General features: G+C 44.8%; 1 protein-coding gene across 6 annotated transcripts in view; it reads right to left on the reverse strand.

The window, feature by feature from the left end:
- Positions 1 to 23,058, reverse strand: part of Smim3 (small integral membrane protein 3) — a 51,637-nt gene that overhangs the window by 9,610 nt on the left and 18,969 nt on the right. Inside the window, exon 1 of one of the 6 annotated variants that reach the window (XM_059246633.1) lies at positions 19,509 to 19,758. The exons of the other annotated variants lie outside the window; for them this stretch is intronic. The gene's annotated coding sequence lies outside the window, so the exon portion shown is untranslated. Of the gene's footprint in view, positions 1 to 19,508; positions 19,759 to 23,058 lie in introns of those variants that run through there. 6 annotated transcript variants of the gene reach the window in all.

Here is a 23,058-nt window from a genome sequence, read left to right on the forward strand (position 1 = left end):
ACAAGTGAGTTAGAAGCCTGGGTTACATGAAACACTGTCTCAAAACAAAAACAAATAAAACAAAAAGAAAACCGAAGGGAGGAAACAGATCAGAGGACATACTTCAGTAGAAGACAGAGAGAAGGATGGACAGCTTGAGTTCCTGTCCTCTCTGAAGGGTTGAATAAATATCCTTGAGACCCTAACTAAGCACATAAGCACAATATAAATTATAAGTAATACCAACCAAGTGGTACTGGCACATGACTTTAATCCCAGTACTTGGGAGACAGAGGCAGGAGGATCTCTGTAGAATATTATTTTAAGGTGTGTTAGTTTTGTTTATGTTGCATTTGTTTAACTCTGTGAAGCTGTGTTACTGTGCCTGTCTAAAACACCTGATGGTCTAATAAAGAACTGAATGGCCAATAGCAAGGCAGGAGAAAGGATAGGCAGGGCTGGCAAACAGAAAGGATAAACAGAAGGAGAAATCTGGGAGGAGAAAAAAGGATGAAGTATCCAGAGAAGGAGCCAGCCACCCAGCTACAAAGCAAGCCACAGAGTAGGAAAGAAAAGGTATACATAAATAAAGGTAAAAGCCCAGAGGCAAAAGACAGATGGAGATAATTTAGGTTAAGAAAAGATGGCAAGAAACAAGGCAAGCTAAGGCTGGACATTTATAAGAAAAAGCCTCCGTGTGTGATTTATTTGGGAGCTGGGTGATGGGCTCCCAAAAGAGTAAAGAGAAAAAATAAACAACAACAGATCTCTGTAAGTTCAAGCCCAGCCAGGTCTGCAGAGCAAGGTCCAGGACCGCCAGGGCTACACAAAGAAACCCTGTCCCAAAAAACAAAACAAAACAACAACAACAAAAGCAGTACTAAAACAAAATGAAAATTTTACATGGTCTAAAATTAAAGGTTTTTCTCCTAATAAAAACTGTCACGTTCTCCCTGAGCCTTTCCGTTTCCCGAGCTACTGTTGGAGGACTCTCAGGCACACGCATGGGCAGGCGGACTCTCAGGCACACGCATGGGCAGGCGCCAGCTCTATCTACATCTTACTCTTCTCTGTCCTTGAGCATGGGTCCTTCAGCAGGCTGTTTCTCCCCAGGTAACAAGCTCCAAACCCAATGAAAGAATAAATTTGTCCCCAGAATAAGAACTAAACAAATCATGTTCTGCAGCTTTAACTGCATGCTAGAAAAACTTGAAGAACAGCAGGGCCCTCAGCCTCTGAGGCTGGCTCCTGTTTGACCTCATTTCAACATCCGGGTGTATCGGTCCCTTATCACTACATAAAAACGTGTATCTTGGCACATCTAATAAATAGCAATAGATCAATTTCCTTATCACTTACTTCGCAGACAAACTGCTTGTAATTTCTGATTAATGGTTCATGTTGGAATTTGGCCCAAACCATTTACGTCATAAATTTAATCCTACCATTGATAAAAATATGAAGTTTCTATGACTACAGGCAGTAAACAGCAGTCAGTCTCAACTGCTGTCATTTTAAAGTAGCAGACTTGATTTATCTCATGAGTGAACAATAAACTTCAGCATGCATTCCAGAGATGTGCACTCAAGAAATGGCATTAACAGCCAGGCACAGTGGCACACAACCACAATGCCAGCACTTCAGAGGCTGGAGGATCAGAAGTTCAAAGTCAGCCTAGGATACGTGGAACCCTGTTTCAGAAACTCAGAAGGGGGTGAATGAGGCAAGCACGGACTAGTGCTGATGGGGACTCTGCACAAGCCACGCCACTCTTCTAATACGTACGTGGCAGCCTGAGACCCTTGCCTGCACTTGCTATGTACACACGCTCCTCTCCACAGTGCACCTGGCAACCTGTCTTCAACCTATGACTCCTACCTGAATCAAGCTATACACGCACTGGACAGCGGAGTAAGTTTCTCCCTTAGTAATGATCAAATCTGGACAATTTGCATTCAAACATATTCCCAATACATCTAGGTAAGAAGGCAAGAGGAGTGATCCAGCCTGAACTGGTTTGGTGCATGTGCAATAAAGTAAATTGTGTCCTCTAAGAGAATTTTTAGAGAGAATTTCTCATTCACCATCTTATGCCCATGCTTAAGTAGTTAAAATTAAATGCATTGTGGGAAGGGACAAACAGAACAAAGAAATGGATTTAAAACTTATGAAGACAGCTGCAACACATTCCCATACCCAGGACTCAAGGAACATGCGGAAGAGGGAGCAGAAAGACTGTAAGAGCCAGGGATCGGGGAGTTCGCTGTGAGATTGTGCCTCCTAGTAACATCGGAAGCTATATCCATTGAGTGTCACTAACATGACTGCCCAAATGTGAGCTCAACAAGGAGGATACCAGTGGACATGCCAAACTGGACAGGGAAAGCCCACAGACCTCAGCCATACACAGAGGACTACAGGCAACTGAGGAAAGCTGGGAAGGGAAGAGAACACCAATTGGTTGTTCTGTGCCAAATGGTCAGCCCTAAAAACATACATACAGCTAGCATTAGCAGCATTATATGCACTCAACAGGTTATGTTTAGGAATACTCTGTGTGTGTGTGTGTGTGTGTGTGTGTGTGTGTGTGTGTGTGCAAGAACAATTAGTAAAAAGAGACCACGAATTTGAAGGCAATCCAGGAGGAGTATATAGGTGGATTTGGAAAGAGGAAGGGGAAGGGAGAAATGTTACAATTAAATTATAATCTCAGAAATAAAAAGTAAAACTTAAAACTGAAAAATCAAAATTGAGAACTTCCTGCACCTTAGCAGCAACCCCCCTTGAGCCCCATAACAGGAAGCCCCAACAATAACCAGGGCCCTTGGATACCTCACTCACATGGCCACTGTCACCTTGACAGCATATTTGATCTATTCTCTGGTTTTGCTTTGAACAAAGTTTCCCTGTTACTTTTGCAAAGTTTTCCTTATTATTTTATGTCAATTCTTTGATTAAGAGACCAAGAACCTAGAAACCCCTGTCCCAGACTCCATCCACAGGGGGGCTGGAGAGATGGGTCAGTAGCCAGGAGGGCTTGCTGTGCAAGCATGTAGACTGAGTTTGGATCCCAGCGCTCCCATAAAAGCCAAGCATGGCAATGTGCACACACCTATAACCCCAGGCTGGGGGGAGCAGACACAGGGAATTACAGGGACTTGCTGGCTGCCGTCCTAGCTCTAAATTCACTTAGAGACCCTGTCACACAGAAATAAGGTGAAGAGAAATAGAGAAGACCCGGCATCCTCCTCTGGCCTCACACACGCACATGGATGTACATCACACACATGTACTATATACACTATCACACACAGACAGACAGACAGACAGACAGAGAGGAGGGAAGGGGAAAGAAAGGAGGAGGAGGGAATGGTAGGAGGGCTTAACTGATTTAGTCAATTTACTGGAAGTCAATAACTACTGAATTTTGTTTCCATTAACAAGAGCAAGTATACAGCTTTTAAAAAAAAAATGTAGTTTTTCTTGTTTATTTTGTACAGAGAGAAAGAAGGCATGGAGCAGGATGGGTGGAAGGTGGGGAGGATCTGGGAGGAAAGGAAGGAGGGGAAACAATGGTCAAAATATATTGTATGAAAAACATTCTTTTTTTTTTTTTTTTTTGGTTTTTCGAGACAGGATTTTACTGTGTAGGCCTGGCTGTCCTAGAACTCACTCTGTAGGCCAGGCTGGCCTCGAATTCACAGAAATCTGTCTGCTTCTGCTGAGTGCTGGGATTAAAGACGTTCACCACTACCACCCAGCAGAACTATTTTCTTATTAAGCAATCAAGTTCTTTGACAAAAGTCAAAATTAATATACTCAACCAATATCATCACATAGCATATTTAAATGACCTAATTTTCATAAATTAAAATTTCTCATATGTTGGTTGTCAAATGGCTTTTTTCCTTTAGTTTAAAGTGGACAACAAGATAAAAACATTTTTTAAAAAATGGCTTTGGTAGTTTAAGCTCAGCCTGGTCTACAGAGTGAGATCCAGGACAGCCAAGGCTACACAGAGAAACCCTGTCTGGTGGGTGGGAAGTGAGGGAGTAGCCTTGTGGCTAGAGAGATGGCTTAGCTGTTAAGAGCACTGGCTGCTCTTGCAGAGGACTCAGGTTCAATTCCCAGCACCCAACACGGCATCTCACAACCATCTGTAATTCCAGTTCAAGGGAAACTGATGCCCTCTTCTGGCCTCCACAGGCACCAAGCACAAACGTGGTGCACAGACATATGTACAAATAAAACACAAACAGTAATGTATTTTTGAATGCTGCCTCTGAACTAACTTAATTACCCATTGTGACTCCCTCACCTCCATGAAGCAGAGGTGAGGCTTCCCTTCAGACTTCTCAAACGTACAGTCACAAAACTTGCACTTGTATAACAAATTGTATTTGTTAAGTTTTTATAGTTTATATAGTGTTTGTATTTGCTTAGTGAATGCAAATATTAAGTTTTATCTAGCCTCACCTCCTATGTTCACAAAAGCTTCCCAACAATCCTGTAAGGGATGCACTCGTTTCCTGCTGTGGAAATGAGAAGTTAACCAGGCAGGGATCTTAAAGCTCTCAAGTATGAAGAAGGATTTTGCTAAAATACCCAGAGAAGTTTCACAGTTAGCCTTTCTCCAGTCCTTCTCCAGAGGGACCTAGAGCCTTTCACAAGGCTAACTAACTGTACACTGGGAGAAAGGGAACAGTCAGACTTTCTAGGGTCTGTTGGAATCTGGTTCAGAATTGACACTAATTCCAGGACACCCCAAGAATCATTGTGGCCTTCCATTTGAAGTTGGAGATTAAGACGATCAGGTGATTAACAGAGTTTTGGCTGACATCTGACTCACTGTCGGTCCAGTGGGTCCCCAGACTCATTCTGGTGTGCAATTGGGATCAATACACTTAAAAGTTAGCAGAATCCCCACCTTGGTTCCCACTCCTGCACTCACCACCTCACTAAAGCTCCTTCCAGAATCCACAGAGCCCAGCACACAAGTTGGCATGGCTCAGCGGTAGAAGCCAGTGCTGCCAGGCTTACCAGCTGACCCACGTTAGTCCCACCGCTCTCCTCCCAGGGTAGGGCAGATTCCTACTGTTTCTGGCCAAAAGCCTTTGCAGATGTAGAGTTAAGACAGGTGTGACCTAAAACTATCAAGAGTTCCAGTTCTGACGATAGCAAAGCAAACAGTGGACCGATCCTTTTTCTAAACACAACTAGAAAGGCAGGGGACATCCTCAAAGACGTTAAAAAACGAACAAAATAATGAAGAGTTTCCATCTGGGAGAGAACAAAAAGCAAAGGAGAGCTTGGCAGTTAGGGGCAGCATTTTCCCTAATGGAAACTGGAGACTGAGCCGTGCCTCTGGCAGACTCAGGAGGGTAAGGGAGCAGGAGCCAAGACTGTCTAGATGGACGGGGCCGGCCTTGGAAATGGAACTAGAGCACTCAGTGCTACATGTGAGCTGGAAGTACACCAGGCCTGCCAGAAACCATGGCCTCTGTGAGGTAGCATAGTCCCCAAAATCAAATTCCTGTTCATCTGGATTTCAAGCATCGCCAGGTACCTAGCCCAAGTGACTGCGTCTTCTTGGAGGCCAGAGCATCAAACATGTTGAGTTTCAGGTCGTCATGAACATACAATGTCCAGCATAAAACCAAACTGATCAGGAAGGCGAAAGAGACAGTACGCAAGAACCAAACTATCAAAACAACAGAAAATATAGCTGGGTCAGGCATGGTGACTTGCCTATAACCCAGCACTTGAGAGACAAGGCAGAGGGTCAAGTGTTCAAGAGAGGCTTTACCTACACGTGTTCAGGCCAGCCTGGGCTCCATGAGAACACTACCACTACTCATTACTATGTTTACAAAAAATTCAAGATTGTAAGTTTGCCAGAGAACATGAAAGAGAAAGAACATACTAGACTTTCTTTAGAAAAAAAAAATACTGGAACTAACACATTGTTAGGAATAAAAAATCAATATAGGGCTTAGCAGCACTCATAGTTGAAGAGGTAACTGAAAGATGCACCACCAGGAAAATTACTTAAAATGAAACAGAATAAAACCAAAGAATGGACAACACCAAGCCAATAAGGAACCCAGCACACACCCAGGACACAGTGACAAGATACAATGGAAACAAAGCACAGGTAACTGGAGGTGGGAGGGGGTGGGAGTGCAGAAACAAGGCTGGAATAAACAGTAGGGCCGAGCAAAGACATCAATTCATACACGAAAGCCCCAGAGACCCTATGAAGATAAGCAAAATGAAGTGCATTACAAAGAATCTGTTGAGATTCCAAAATAAAGAGAAATAACAAGTTATCTTCAATTGAGAAACAACTGATTGCCAACTTTGTAACAGAAACAACACTTAAAAACAAAATGAGTCTTTAAACAGGTGAAAAGAAATAACTCCTATGACTTATGGTGAAGCAGGACATCTCCAGATGAAAATGCAGAAATAAAATATTCAACAGCAATAGAAAATAGCAAAAGAGACCAAAGTAATGTACTTTGATTTTCTGACACTGTCTGGGAAAGAAAAAAAAAAACAATAGTAGACTTGGCTTAATCAAAGATCGTGTCACACTTGGAGCAGCCATTAAGTACATTGGGGGGCAGGGCAGAAACTACTTCATTTTTCTCTTTCCCAAACAAGTGTCAGAAAATCAAAGTGTATATGTATTATCAGACAAAGTAGACTTCCAGGCAAAAAGCAGGATGGCAAATACCATAAAGATAAAATGATTTTTAATTTCTGTGTACATAATCTCAGAATTTTAAGGAGAAGTAGCCAAATTCATAGAGTGGGAGGTTACAACACAGCTCTCTCAATCAATGATAAAACAAAGGAACTTTAAAATAACTCTGGGACACAGATGTCTTAAGTTAATGGCTTTCTATAATGTATTATTGTGAACAGGAAAGTAAGGCTGGGGCGCTGCTCAGTGTAGAGTGGCTGGCCTGCATGAGCCTAGGTTCTATTCCTAGCACAGAAAGGGGAGGAGATGGGAAGGAAGAGGGCAGAAGAAAAGGTTGGGAAGGCAGGGAGGAAAAGGAAAATAGCTGAATAATTGCATTAGGATACAAGAAAACACAATATATACAACTATAAATAAGATGTTGCTACAAGGTAATCGTCCCATAGAGAATTCTAAGTTGATCTCCGTGAATTCTGTCTCCTAAGAGTATCCCAATTACGCAGCCATGTGACCTAAGGTTCCATCAGCATCACAGATGTATGCAATCCTGTCCTTGCTATTTCAGCCCTTTGGCTTTAGTCCCAGATGCAAATAAAGTTAATGAAGACAATAAATAGGTAAACCTTGAAGGTTATTCATTCTCATTTAAGTAAGGCTCTAGAGGACTCAGGGCTAATAAGATTACCACAGTGAGCCTCATACTGTCAATAGGAAGCCCTTTCAATAGAGGATTTAGGAAAAGGGCCAGGAGGAGGCTCTCCTCTAGGGTCTATGACCTCCCCAGCCAGGGATAATTGGCTAAGATTACAGTACAAGGCACAAATTCCTTCCTAATGAGTGGTTCTTAATTCCAATTAGACACTGTTGGTTACCCCCAAGATGAGTGCCCCTATTGCACCACCGGGGATGTATTTTTTTAGATTCATTTAATTTTATGTGTATGTATGAGTACCATGTGCATGCCAAGTGCCCACAGAGACAAGAAGGTATCAGATCTCCTGGAACTGGAGCTACAGGCAGTTTAGTTATAAGCTACCATGGAAGCGCTAGGAACAAAACTCAGGTCTCTAGAAGAGCAGCAAGAACTCTTAACTGCTGAGCCATCTCTCCAGCACACACCTCCCAACATTCCCTGTGGATACAAGCACTGTGAAGTAGACATATCCAGCACATTTCTTAACTTCACTTTTCAGCCACATAAAGCACTGGGAGTTGACTGAGGCAAACTACCTAAGGCACAAAGCCCCAGCAACTTAACAGACAGAAAGGAAGGAACGTGGCTTCCTAGGATCACATGCACATAAACCACAAACGAAATAAGAGAAATGCTGGGTCAGAAGCCCTGATGTTTGCAGTCCCATACTGGGCTCAGCCCTTTGGCTTAAGGCCCGAGTACAAACGTACTAAGGTTACTTATTCCTCGATGAGGATAAGAACATCAGAAAAGAGAGGAAGAGACAAGAGAATCTGGCTTGGGGTGAGAAATCCCTCCAAGGGCGAGTCAGTAAGTACAGAGACAAGACACTAGGAGGGGAAGGCAGCCAGCTCTGCTCTGGCTAGCACAGCCTCTCTACATCCCCTCGACTCGGTAGACAGTGAATAAACACTTTGAACTCAACAAAGCCACAAGATCTTCTATTTAGATGAAGCTATGGGAACTCTTCCAAGTACATGGAATACTTTAAAAGCCAAGGGGAATGTAGAAGGACCCTTTTCTTTACTTTAACATGCAGATGAATGTCAAAAACTCAGACTCTGAGGCTAGGCAGCTTGTGGTGAAATGTGGGCCCACTACCTTCTGGCTAAGCAACCTTAAGTAAGCTAATTGAACTTCCCCATGCTTCTGTTTACTCAGCTGAAAACAAAACCAAATATGGGAAAAAGTATCTGCCTCGGGATTAAGAGAATTATCTGAGATAATCACACACAGCACATAACACTGCTCTCACAGAGAAAGAGCTCTACAAATATTAATTCTTATCATGATTGGAAATTCTTGTCTATAAAGAACCATTAACCTAAGCAAACATCCTCCCCTCCTTCAGCTAGAATCTGTTAGCATCCCAGACTTGGAAAGAACTTCTACTTTATTAACAAAAACAACAAATGGTGCTGTGGTTCAGATATAGTCTGCCTCCCAAGGTTCCTCAGTGGAACAGCACTGAGAGGTGGTACTGCCTGGGGGCAGGTTATAAATAAGGTCATGGGACACCACCTTTGAGTGCTTAGGCCAGTCTTACAGAGTGTGCTTGTCACCATGAAACCAGGTTATTACATGGCAAGGCCATATCACATGCTAGCCTTTTGGTACACACATCTCCCTTTCTCCTTTACGATGAGTTGTGTGCCACCATGAAGCCCTCATCAGAAGCTAGTGTCATGCTCTCAAACCTCTAGGACAGTGATCCAAATATACCTCCTTTACAACCAATGCAGCCTCCAATATTTTGTTATATCAATATGAAGCCAACTAAGACAGAGGATAACCCAAACCAAAGATTTTTTTTTTTTAATCAACCAACGCAGTTAATAAACTGACCTATTTCTCTGGTTCAAGTATGAAACTGATATAGTCAGCCATTCAATCTAATTGGATAAGTAGAGATAGCACTGTGACTAATACCAGAGACCAAGGAGGCGTAGACATACCGATAAATAAAATAGTTTTTGCCCTTAAAGAGATGAGGTATCAAGTTCGGCATATTTGACACACACCTTTGACTTCCAATTAAAAGGAAGAGGTGGGTGAATCTCTGAGTCTCAAGCTAGACCCTGTCTCAAAAAAAAAAAAAGTTCACTATCAGACTGTGGTGTAGGTCAGTGGTAGAGCACTTGCCTAGCATGTGTGAGACCCTGGATTCAATTCCAGTACTGCGGTTAAGAAAGAAAGCAGGCTGAGGGATAGGTAAAGGGCTTGCCTCAGAAGCATGAAGAAAGACCCAAATTCAATCCCGGCACTCACAGAACAAAAGCCAGGTGTGGTGGCACTTGTAATCCCAGTGCTGAGCAGATGGTGACAAGAGGGTGCCTGGGGCTGGCTCCAGTCAGCCCCGCCCACTGGGAGAGCTCCAGGCCATGGAGAGATGCTGCCTTAACAAAACAAGATGGGGGTGGCAAGATGGCTCATCGGGTAGAGTCATTTGCCACACAAACCTGGTAACCGGAGTTCAATCCATGGAACCCACAGAAAGGCGGAAGAGAAATGACAAAACGTTGTCCTCTGATCGCCACACATGCACACCCCATGGGAAACGCACATATGAGCATGCACACACGCGCACACACACATACATACACATGCACTCGCATATGCACACATTATGCATACACACTATAATAATTTTTTTTTAAAATAACAAGGTGATGGTGCCTGGGACGCACTACTTCACGCCATCCTTTCAAGATGATACAGTGAGGCCACATGGAGACTCCTAGAACAAACAGGTACTCAAAAAGACAGTGATCCTCACTCTCCCACTCTGCCTAAGAAAAAGAGGTCTACAAGACAAGGGATTTTTATATCGTCCTAGAAGGACAAGTGCGGGTTCAAGAGGAAGGAAAGAAGAGAGGTGGGCTGAGCAGAGCAGTCCACAAAGCCCAGAAGTGATAAGCTGCAGGCTGTGCTGGGACATGTGGAGTCCTGGCAGCTTCAGCAGCGAAGGCTTCGCTTCCCCCGGCATCAGTCCCACTTGTGGAAGGGGGTGTGGTACAACACCTGTGGGTCAAATGAACTAACTAGTGGGCACAAAATAGTTTGTTGTGGGATATTTGCTCACACTGTGTGAAAGGCACCTTCTGATTAGTTTAATAAAGAGCTGATTGGCCAATAGCTAGGCAGGAGAGGTTAGGTGGGACTTCCAAGCAGAAAGAGAAACTCAAAACGAATCTAGGCACCCAGAGATGCCAGCAAGACATGGAGCAAGTCAGACGTACAGAATGGAAAAAAGGTTAAAAAAAAACAAGTGGCAGAACATAGATTAATAGAAACAAGTTAATTTAAGTTATAAGAGCTAGTTGAGAACAAACCTAAGCTAAAGGCCAAGCTTTCATAATAAGTCTCTGTGTCATAATTTGGGGGCTGGCAACCCAAAATAAAATCTGACGAGAAAGCTTGCTACAGTAGTTGAATATAAAATACCCAGGTGCCACTGAGAAGTGGTGGAAACATTAAGAGGTGGGGCCCAGTGAGAGGTCTTCCGGTGGTCTCTGGGGTAACGTCTCTGAGAGGGCATAGTCCCCTCCCCAGACACCTCTCTTTTTCCCTTTTTTTATTTTTTGTTTGTTTTTCAAGACAAGGTTTCTCTGTGTAGCCTTAGCTGTCCTGGAACTCACTCTGTAGACCAGGCTGGCCTCGAACTCACAGATATCTGCCTAGCTCTGCCTCCCGAGTGCTGGGATTAAAGGTGTGCGCCACCACTGCCCAACTCCTCCTCCCTTTCTTAAAATGTCTCCCACCTGCCACGAAGTGAGCAACTCAGTTCACCACACAATCCCTGCCACACTGCATTGCCTTTTCAGGGAGAGCTGACCATGGTGTAGAACTCCAAAACTATGAGCCAAAACCAATCTTTTCTTTTTATAGGTTGATTATCTCAGGTGTGATAGTATCAGACAGCATAAGCACTTAGGGCAGTGCACAGGGCCATAGAACTGAACTGATCACATGAACACAGATGGGGCAGTGGTAAGAGAGTCTCTAAAAAGAGGTCAGCAGTCCTGACAGTAGCTAGGAGGCAATGGTGGTCCAACTGATCTGAATCCAGCAGAGGCAACCACAGTGATGAGTTTGATAGCCTTTCATGACTGTCCCAAGCTTCAACCTCCCTCTGAAGCAGCTCATCCTCAACATGGGAACTGAAGGGAAGAGTTAGCATTTGAGAGGTTGCCAGTGGTCATCCAACTGGTTTTACCACAAGGACCTATTGAGGAAGGAGGCAATAAAAGAAATGACTTCCTGCTAGCAGGCAACCTTAATTACCCCACAGCAAGAGAAAAGGCAGATAGAGGCAGGTGGCATCCTGCAGGTGTGGCCCTCATCCAGCTCTGCCAGAAGTCTGAGCAGAAAGCGAGGCAGTTGTTTCCTCTCCACCAGACACAGAGCAGAGAGGAGACAGCTCTGAGGCACAGGCACTGCGGGGGTCTGAAGATGTGTGACTCCAAATATCTTTCAGAGAGTGAATCACGGCCAGGCATGGGGTCGAATGCCTTTAATCCCAGCACTTGGGAGGCAGGTGGATCTCTGTGAGTTTGAGGCTAACCTGGTCTATATAGTAAGTTCCAGGACAGCCAGGGCTATGAAGAGAGACCCTGTCTGGAAAAAAACAAAAACAAAAACACAACAAACAGAAAGTGAACCATAGAGGCAGGGAACCAGGGAACCACTCAAGGTTTTGCCAGCATCGTGCCTTACAGGACCTCTAAGGCTCTATTCTCTGTCAAAGTTAAGTCTGTCACGGAAGAATGCAGTGTCTAAAATAGAGAAAGCATCACAACTATCAAGAAGGGTCACCACCACTACGTTCGGCCTGAGGCCCCAGATGCCTAGGACCCACCAACTTATCCCACCTGCACGTCTCACTTGATCTTAGAAGCTCAATCCTGGTTTCTACTGAAATGTTCCCAAGTTTTTCTAGACTTAATTTATTAAAATACCACTGACACCCACCAGCCATTCTTCTACCTCATCATGTTTTACTTTCTTCACACAACTTCTGGAGAGGTTCTTTGGTTGTTTAGTTGTTTTGTGTGTGCACGCACACAAGCACACATAATGGAGTATGTTGCCATGGTGATCACAGGGAGATCAACAGACAAACTCTGTGGAGTCTGTTCTCTCCTTCCACCTTAAGCAGGTTCCAGGAATTGAACTCAGACTGCAAGGCTTGCTCAATAAGCTCCTTTAACCAATGAACCATCCCAGCAGCCTTGTTTTGTTATTGTGAGAAAGGGTCTCATGTAGTCTGATCTTAGACTTACTGGCCTTTTTCAAGGTCATCCTTCTGCCTCTACCTCCTTAGTACAAGATTACAGACACTGCCACTATATCTAGTTTATGTGTTACTAGGGTGTCTTAGTTAGGGTTTCTATTGCTGCAACAAAACACCATGACCATAAAGCAAGTTGGGGAGGGCTTACACTTCCACATGGCTGTTCACCATTGAAGAAAGTCGGGACAAGAACTTAAACAGGAAGATCCTGGAGGCAGGAACTGATGCAGAGGCCATGGAGGGGTGCTGCTTACTGGCTTGCTTAGCTTGCTTTCTATAGAACCCAGGACCACCAGCCCAGATGGCACCACCTACAATGGGCTGAGCCCTCCCCCATTGATCACTAATGGAGAAAATGCCTTACAGTTGGATCTCATGGCAGCATTTCCTCAGCTGAGACTCCTTCCTCTCTGATGACTCTAGCTTGTGTCAAGTTGACACACAAAACCAGCCAGTACATGGGGATTGAACCCAGGGGTTGATGTATGGTAAACAGGCCCTCTACCAACTGATCTACATTCCCAGACCCTGCATACAGGTTTCACAGTCTAAAATAAGCTTGCTCAGCACTTGTTGATTTTTTTATTGGCTTTTACACCTAATCTCCTCAAATGAAAGCCGGTGAGAATGGATGCCCTGTGTTTTGTCTATTACCACATCTTCAATACCTAGCACAAGGCCCAGCACATCACGGTACCAATACTGGAAGACCAGAGAGAGAACAGAAGGAGAAGGCTAGGCACATCACATTTGGCCCCGATCCATGGAATTAGCAGAGGAGGTCCAGAAAGAACCCTGGCTCCTGCAGAAGTCTCAATAGCCATCAAAGTTGGACTGTGTCTCCAAAATAAAACTCACCCTCCAAGTTCACCATTTTCTGGCCTCTCTGTACATTTAAGGATTACGGGGGCTCCTTTCTTTCCCAGTCCACACTGTACCTAACATAGGACTGGCCTTTTAAAATCAAGTCCTCTAGGATTTCCTCTTGTTGACATGCTTGGACTGATGAGCATAAATTCTAGTTTAAAACCCATTTACAACAGTAGGTAGGCATGGCTGGAGGGTGCCCACAGTGTGATCCTTTCTCTGCTCTCGGAAAAGGACAGGGAGGCTGGTTAAAGAGGAGGAGTTTCTGATGCTATGACCAGCATTAGGACATCCCAGCCACCCATTAAGTCTTAGAAATGGTAGCTCCTTCCCACTGTATAACAGCCTCAAACATCTACCATCCTGGCATAACCATTTCACCAGGGAAATTTGTTCCAAATAAATGGGTCAAAAGAAGAAATGAACAGGGCACACAAAATATCAAAAACATGACATGAATCAAATCAGAAACCTTTCTCTAATGTCCCAAGATCCTAAAGGGGCACTCTGTTCTCATCTCACCCTGATTGATCTTACTTCCCCAAAATTCCTAATGGACTACAGACTTGTTCATTGCTTGAGTTTCTGCTCCTCTGTGGCTAGAAAATGGAAAAACACAGGCTATTTATTTCAGACATCAGAAAAGCAGCCAGAGGAGCCCTTTGAGACTGCATGTAGACTGCATTTGACCAGCCAATCACAGGGTTTCAGAAACCAACAGCAAGCCAGCAGAAGAGAAAACACAGGCCAAATCCACAGCATCCTGTTTAAGCCAGTACCATCCGTCATTACTCAGCAGGGACTTGAACACTGCTGTGCTGGCTGACACAGGAGACCTTCCATGGATGCAGAGCACAGAGTAGAGGGGCTAAGCCTCTGCCTCCCCGTGTGATACTACACCAGCCACTCTCCCAAAGATTACTTCACATGTGTGGCCTGCAGAAAAATGACCCCAAGAGATACCCATGCCGTGGTCCCCTTAGAAAGGAATTGTGACTTGCAGGGTGAGGCCATGAGAACACAGGTAAAAGGGTCTGTGGATGTGGTTCACGTTAAGGGTGCTGTGACCGCGAGAGCACCCTGGAATAGCCAGCTAGACCCAACCCATCATAGGAACCTCTAAAGTCACGTGGAAGTTTAGAGAACAACCCTTTAGTGCCGTCCTCCTAGTGCAGTGCCCTTACTACTATTATTTTCGTAGCTACTTCGTATCTATATTTTTGCTACTGTTATGAACCATAAGGTAAATATCTGATAGTTCCGATGGTCTTAAACAACCAACCCCTGTGAAAGGGCCGGTCATCTTGCGCTCGAGACCCATAGGTTGAGAGCCACCGGGTTAGAAAGCTGTGGGAAGGACTGATTCATTGCTGGTTTGAATGAGGAAGGCAGCCGGTAGCCCAAGACTGCAGCAGCTGTCAGGAGCAGGGGAAGGCCCTCTGTTTACAGTCCAAAAGAAAATGGAGACCTTGGGCCACAACCAAAGGGAGTGAATTCTGCCAACAACTCCAAGAAGGAAACTACCCTACAGCCTCAAGAACGGCAACCCCACGATGTCTGACTTTACTCTCATGACACCCAGACAGATGCCGACCTATGGAGCTCTCCCAGAAAAACAGTGTTCAAAGCTGTCAAATTTAAGTCTGATAAACTGGGTCTGGAGGATGTAGGGGTTGCTGTTCTTGTTGTTGTTTGTAACTCAGTCTTTACATTTTTGTTCATTGTGAGGAGAGGAAGGGAATGAGCATGCCACAGTATAGCACGTGTGTAGGTCAGAGGCAGCTTTGGGGAGTCTGTTCTCTCCTTCTGCAGTGGATTCCTAGACTCAAACTCAAGTCACCAGACCTGCATGGCAAGTGTTTCTACCAGCTGAGCCATTTGGCCAGCCTTGTTTTCTATTTTTTTTTTTTAATTTTGTGTATACGTACACAGGTTTGTAACTGTGCGTGCAAGCGTGTACACAGCAAGCCTCCAGGATCTGCCTGTCTCCACCTCCCCTTCCCTACCCACTCCACCCCATCCCCCAGTGCTGGAATCATAAGCACACACCACCACACCCGAGTTTTTTCACATGGATTCTGGGAATCGAACTCAGGCCCTCAGGCTTGCCTGACAGACACTTCAGCTGTGAGCTAACACCCCAGCCTTAAAGATGGCAAGTTATTGATGGAGCACAATTAGCTCCTAAGCAAATTCCTCTTTTTGCTTGTACCTCAGTTCTGATATCAGTCACAACTAGGAATGAAGAACCAGATCAATTCTGAGGGTCTGGCCTGCTCTGGGAAATGGCTGGCTGTGCCTGCTGCCACCATCCTACCACCCACACCGTTCTGCTCTACCCCGTTCCAGGATGGTCTACGGTTGAAGAACATTAATAAAAATGCAGAAAAAAGTGAAATAATGAATAAAGTATGAGGCAACTGGAGATAATCATATTGAGTGAATTAATCCAGCCTCAGAAGGACCAATATCAGGGGCTAGAGACACAGTTCAGCAATTGAGAGCACTTGCTGTTCTTGCAGAAGACCTGGCTGAGTTCAGTTCCCAGCACCCACATCAGGATGCTCAAAACTACCTATAACTTGAGCTCCAAGACACCCACATACATGTGCAAATAAAAATAAAATGCTTTAAAGACGAAAATTACATGTGTTCTCTGTGGACTGGACTTCATACATTACACGTGCACAGAGGATCTGAAAGTGGAAACAAAGCTGCCCCAGAGAACAAAGGAAATGGGGGGGGGGGGTTAAGGAGAGGACAGTGAGTGTGGGAGATAACTCGACATAATACAATATACACCTGCATGAAAATAGCCTTAAGTAACCCAATATAAATTTTTTAGTAATTTTCAAATTTTAAAAATAAAATTAAAAGACACAGGGTAATCATTTCAAAAGTCCCGTGCTATCTTTGAAGGTGACAGACAGGGCTCTTGTTTTGTCACTTCTAACGTCCTTGATCATACCTCAGAGCAATTAAATGAAGTCTAGGAGACCAAGAAGGAAGCCTCAACACTGAGTTAAAGTTTGGGGACCTGAGAAGGTGAAGTGCAGCATGCTGATTAGCAATGTCTGCCTGGGGCAGGGGTCAAGAGGAGCAACACAGGCCAGACACTTGTTATCGACTCAAACTAGTTAAAGAAGTATAATTTACTTTCCTCCTTTCTCCTCCTCCCTCTGCTACTCCATTTACCTTGATCCTGTATAGTAAGTCATATCCAGTCAGGCAACAGAATCCAAATCAATGGATAATGAAGCTCTATCTATAGACAACAAAAGTTGTAAGGGTGCAGTTTGAATCAGGCTTGCTATTATCTAATGTGCAGGCAGTTCTAATTCTGATCTGGTCCCTGTCCTGGCTACCCTGCACTTAGCCTTTAATATCTTGGTCCTTCCTGAGGTTCACCGACCTCCAAAAAAGAACTTTAAGGGATCTAGAGGTCCCTGGTGATCCACAAGTATACTGGCAGATAAATTCTCACTTAATTTCTCCCATGTCATCCTGAAGTTAATGCAAGATTTGATCCCCATTTCTTCAGGGTTTGGAGAAGTTTGAAGGCTTGATATTGAAGCCAGATTGTCTGGTATCAGTATCACACTGTACCGTGCCACTGACTTCCTGTGTGACCGGAGCTCAGTTTGCTCACCTATTAAGTGGAAGGAATGACAGTCCTTCCCTAACAGGATCATAGCAGAGACTAAATGAAAGAGTATGTGTAAAAGCTGAGAATTATGCCTGAATCACAGTGAGCACCAATCAACGTCAAGTAGGCTTATCATTCCATCATTCAGAATATGTGGCTGGCTAGGGGGCTGCGGTATCACAAGGGCAGTGATGTCAGCATCTATGCTTGTCTTAGTCACTGTTCTATTGTTGGGAAGAGACTCCATGACCAAGGCAACTCTTATAAAACAAAAGAAAGCCTTTAACTGGGGGCTAGCTTACAGTTCCAGAGGGTTAGTCCATAGTCACTATGGTGGAAAGCAGGCAGGCACGCTGCTGGAGCAGTAGCTGAGAGAGAGAGACATTGGGCCTGTCCGTTTGCAACCTCAAAGCCCACTCCCAGTGACACACCTCCTCCAACAAGGCCACACCTACCCCAATCCTCTTAATCCTTCTAATCCTTTGCACACAGTTCCACTCCCTGGTGACTAAGTGTTCAAATATGTGAGCCTATGGGGGCCATTCTATTTAAAACACTACACTCCTATAAACTATGGGAATGGGGAGTTTACTGGTGCCTATAATGTACTAGAAGTAAAACCAGTGTAAGGTCAAGCAAAACAAAGATCCTGTTTCCTTGGAGACACAGTTTGTATGCTTTAATCCATACGTAAGAAGCAGAAGCAGGTTTTTAAGATGAGATCACAGCAGAGCTGAAAGCACCTGAGGTTGCCTTGGCCCCTTACCGCCTTGTCTTGTCACCCTCTCGGGGCCAGCATCTGACCCAGCCACGGGGTTTGCACTTTGGTTTGTGTCTCTGACACCTTGTTAGAGCTTTTCACAGAGTTCTCTAGCCACACCAAGGGAAGGAGGGGAAATCCCCAGACTTTCTGTGCAACAGAGCCCACAGTGAGGTTCTGAGGGGTCAGCTTCAGGGACTCCGTATAGCACGACTTGTCACCCTAAAGTGTGACTCACAACCCCAGGGTGGCTTTGTGACTTTTTCAGTTCTCACCACAGAAGTCTGTGACAGCCTCAAACTCAGCTGGGCTTTCTGTGTGCCTTCAGACAGTGGTGAGTGTCTTACACAACCCAAAGAACACAGGCTGTGGTCACCACGGACAAACAGGCATCTGGCCCACTGACTTCCTCATCTGACATATGAGGAAGACTGGGTACAGAGAAGGGAAATGCTCCAGTCCTGGTGGTTCTGAGATCTCCTGCTCCACAGAAAACTGCTCCTCCATTCCACCCTGGGGGGGCTTTCTGCTCTCTCAGACTACCCACTGAGTGGCTCAGCAGATCGCAGTGGATGCTCTGGTGATCTTTCATAGGTGAATGACAGCGGCTCTAGTAGCAGCCCTGGGCTTTGAGTAGTTTAGTATTCACTGTCTGCCCGCAGACCAGAGAACTGGCAGCCACAGGATTCTGCTAGTCACGGAAAAAACCAAACAGGGCTACATAAAAGCCCATCCAGACCACTCGATCAGAAAACTTCCTGACATCTGCACAGATTTTGATGGTTCGTACCTTCTATCCTTTACTCAGTGAACCGTCTGGAGCACCTACAATCTAACAGGCCCCGTGCCGGGTCCTGGGCATGCCTCAGAATCGAGGACTGACGGACTGTCCCTACACTCAAAGAACTGGAGAGGGGCTGAGGGGTACAAAGGAACCAGTAAAACAGAAACTAAGTTCTAACATCAGAGAACCTGGAAAAGGGAGCTTGGAAGAAAGGTCCCTCTCAAAGATACTTTCACTGTGTTTTCATTTGCTTCTAGTCTGAAAGGATGTTTTCCCCATTCCACTGTGACTAAACAGTTCACTGAGACGATGATGAAGTAACCGGAGGCAGTACCTAGGCTAGAACCCAGCAGTCCTGAGGACCAACAGCCGGCTCCAGATTCCGGACTCTGATGATCTGTTGTTTCTGGGGCTGCCCAAACCCTGCGCTGTGCTCAGGAGCACCAGGGCTCAGGCGCTGAGTTGGGACGCCCAGCCAGGGCAGCGAGCAGGAGCTGCGGTGTCTGGGGTAGAACGAAAAGGCAGGAGCAGGGAAACCCTTGAGTAGCCATCTGCAAGTGGGCAGGGTTCACCCACCCAAGCCACGGCCTGCTAAGAGGCCCAAGGCTGTGGGCAAAAGGTGGCTGGAACTTAGGACTGACAGCGGAGGTAAGGGACAAGGGTGGGGAAAAGAAACTCAGAAGTACCGAGGCAGGAGAGGACACCCGGTAAGGGCTACGCTAGGGCAGTCTCCAATCGGGAGAGCCCCACAAAAGACACTCTTCAGTCTCACTCACCCTCGATCCGATCCCGATCCACGCTTAGTCTTTACAAGCAGCAACCGGTGCTCTTCCAGGTCCCCAGGATCGCAGGGGATCAAGCAGCCTCAAGCTACCCCAGCTCTGGAACCTCAGCTCCGCTGGCGCCAGGAACATGCTCGGGCTCCCAAGTCCGGGAGCGCGCAGCAGAGGCTGGGATGCGTGCTCACAACTCCACGCGCCACACGGATGACTCTGGAATGCACCGCCGCTAGGGACCGCCCCGGAAAGACTGATCCCCCAGCCTCAGCGCAAAGCGTGCTCTGCTCCTCCCAGCCTCCCCAGGACCGCTGTGAAGAAAAGAACCTGGAGAAACTCAAAACCGTGGGGCTCCCCGCCGCAGTACACTCAGCCTGTAGCCTTAAACAAGTCACTTCGTTTCTCAGAGGGCTTCCGTCCTCTGTGTAGTAAACAGAGGGGCTAGCCTACAGCATGTCCCCAAGATCCTTTCCAACAGTAGTCTACTGTTGGATTCAGGCCATACCATGTCCTGCATGTAAGATCTTAAGATCCCTTGCTTGCCTCTGTTCTGCTAAGCTGGGATAGCAGCATAGCCCTCTTGTGACAACAGACTTAAAAGGACCAGTTGGTGGCCTGCCATAACACACCTCCATGTATTGTTTATTTTGTGATAACATGAAAGTCCAAGGTGATCAACACCCATTAGAATTCAGATCTGAGAGGCTGCCACTCCCTGTTTATTAGTGACCCACTTTCCACACAGGACAGTGCTATCTCCAAAGTCTCCTGCCTCACTCTATGATCCTGTGATCCATGGAATGAAGGGGGACTTCCATTCATCTTTCTTTTAATTTATTTATTTTTGAGACAGGGTCTCTCTAAACTTGCTGTCCTGGAACTTGCTATGTATACCAGCTGGCCTCGAACTGACAGAGATCTGACTGCCTCTGCCTGGGATTAAAGGCACATCAGATTTCCATTCATCTTCTTATTCTATAGCATTTCCTTCCATCTTACTCTTATGGAGGGTGGGGCACATAGGCAGAGGCCACTAGCGCCTTAAAAAGTTGTGTTTCTTCCCTTTTCTAACGCATATAGCAACCATGCTGAGCTGCCCAGGATGACATCTGATCTGGTATAAGCCTTGACTTTTATCTCCCCCACACACACACTGTTTCCTCCCACTCAGAGATGAGGTCAGCAGAAATGACAAGTCATTACCAGAAGCTTTAGAGTGAAGGCCATGAGGACGAAGGGGATTAGCATGGAAAGTAACTGGAGGAAAATTCTAAGAGTCATTTTTTGATCAACAGAGAAAATGTGTGGTCCTCAGAACAAGTGCAATCCACGACGGTTGGCTTCACTCTTGAGACAATGCAAGACCCAGGGCTGGGGCCAGCAATCAGGTGGTGTCTTTTCCATTTAGCAGGGTATCAAGATCTTTAATATTTATTTGCTCTGAGACCCAAACAGGAGGTCAATAAAGAAAAAAAAGTCTTGAATTCCCTACCAGAAGCACATGACATTGTCTGTTGCCCAGCTGGGCTGATGTTGAATCATATCTACATAACACTTTGTCTTTTCACTTATACAAACATGAATATTCAACTGTGGGGGAAACAAGGTATACTGGGTTGGAAATTGGAAAACCCGATTTCTGAGTCTGTCACTCATTAGCTAAAGGATCATAATGTCTCGCTTTCTTCACTTATAAAGTAGTAAAAACTACCCATCCATCCTGCCTGATACAATTAGGAATAAAGGTTCCATTCACGTATCTTTTTACTTAAAACACTTGATTATCTCAACATTCTAGGCATAAAGAATATAAACTCTTTACATATATATGTGTGTATATAGATGTATGTACATACACACACACACACACACACACACACACACACACATATATTACTAACACCTAAGAAATAGGTCAAATGCAATCTCCACAACGGAATACTGCCCATAACTCTGTCATATCATCTGGTTTTATGTTCTTTGTGGTTTCACAAACTGATATCATCTCACTCATTTATTTCTTAGGAAACTAAAATACAAAAACACTGTTCAATGTGCGCGCGCGCGCGCACACACACACACACACACACACATCTTTGTATACTGTTTTTGTATGCTTGACAAATCTTTGAGGTTTTTCCATGTATCTGTTCTATTTACCACCTTATAAAATGCAGAAGGAACATGTCACCATAGGAAGTTTTATTACAATTGTTTTTAACTTCTACTGGCCAGCTAAATGCTTCCATATTTCATATTCATTGCTTGCCCAGAGTTAGCTCTGTGAGGAAACAGGAAGTAGAGACACTTGGTTTGTGCTTTATATGGATTATTGAGCCAAACTAAGAATGTAAACATGAATATTACATTTGTAAATGTGATGAGTATGGTTTGATTTGTCAATGAAATCATCAGTAATTTTGTCTGTGAATATGCCAGAATGTGAACGATAAGTAAAAGACAAAAACTGAATAAGTGACTTGTGAAAAAGAAAGTTCTGTTCATGTTGGTTTACAGCCTGAGCTTGGTCACAAGATTCCACAGTAGAAGGAGAGAATCAACTCCCAAAAGTTGTCCTCTGACCTCTGCACAATGTCAAGTCACATGTATACAGAGACTCATACATACACATACAGAGAGAGAGAGAGAGAGAGAGAGAGAGAGAGAGAGAGAGAGAGAGAGAGAATGAAGATAAATAAAAATTAATTTTAATGAAATAAAATTTGCAAGTTCAAGTAAAATCATTTGGACAGAATCAGACATTAACAAAATCTGAAAGGGAGGGAGCTCTACCCAAACGCCATCACTCAGATTAGCAGAGGGAAAAAAAGGCAGTCACTTTCAAGGATGACCACAGTTTGCTCTCCAGGTAGAACCTAGTGCCCCATCTTTGGGTTCAGCAGCAGAATCCATGTATCACAGAGCATGAAGACTTCCTCATGGAGCTGCGCATCCATCCTTTCTGCCTCCACTCTCACTCTTTTACAGAGTATCACACTAACACTGGGGCTCCTACAGTCCCCCCTCTAAACCACCAACAGCTGCCTTTTTGGTTTTTTTGCAGGATTCCAAAAAAGCAGTATTCCCAGATTCTGACAAAGCTTTCCCTTCTTCATAACTGATCACCCTTTCCATACACGTCTCCAAAAAATTATTTATTGTGCTTTCCCCACCACATCCAACAATTTGTCATAGGTAACATCCATTAATCACTTCAACAGTCCACAAAAATGTATTGATCGATAGCTATGAAGTATGTCTGAGGAAAATGGGATATTCATCCTGCCCAGCTGTCTGCAAGTTCAAAATGGTAACCTTCATCCATTTACTGTGATCAACTTTAGGGAAGTGCTTTCTGTGATTGGATCATATGAGTCAACAACCGCCTTTCACAAACTGAACTGTCTATGATGACATCCCTGGCCTTGTTTCTTACAAAGAAAAAGAGGTCACTGAGGTTCCGAGATGCCTTTTTCTTTCCTTCATTACTCTGGTCACCAGCAATTATCTAGAGTGCTTATCAACAGGCATCCCCTGAACAGAACTCACC

Source organism: Peromyscus eremicus, chromosome 19 (genome assembly GCF_949786415.1).
Source record: "Peromyscus eremicus chromosome 19, PerEre_H2_v1, whole genome shotgun sequence".
Classification (NCBI taxonomy): Eukaryota; Metazoa; Chordata; class Mammalia; order Rodentia; family Cricetidae; genus Peromyscus; species Peromyscus eremicus.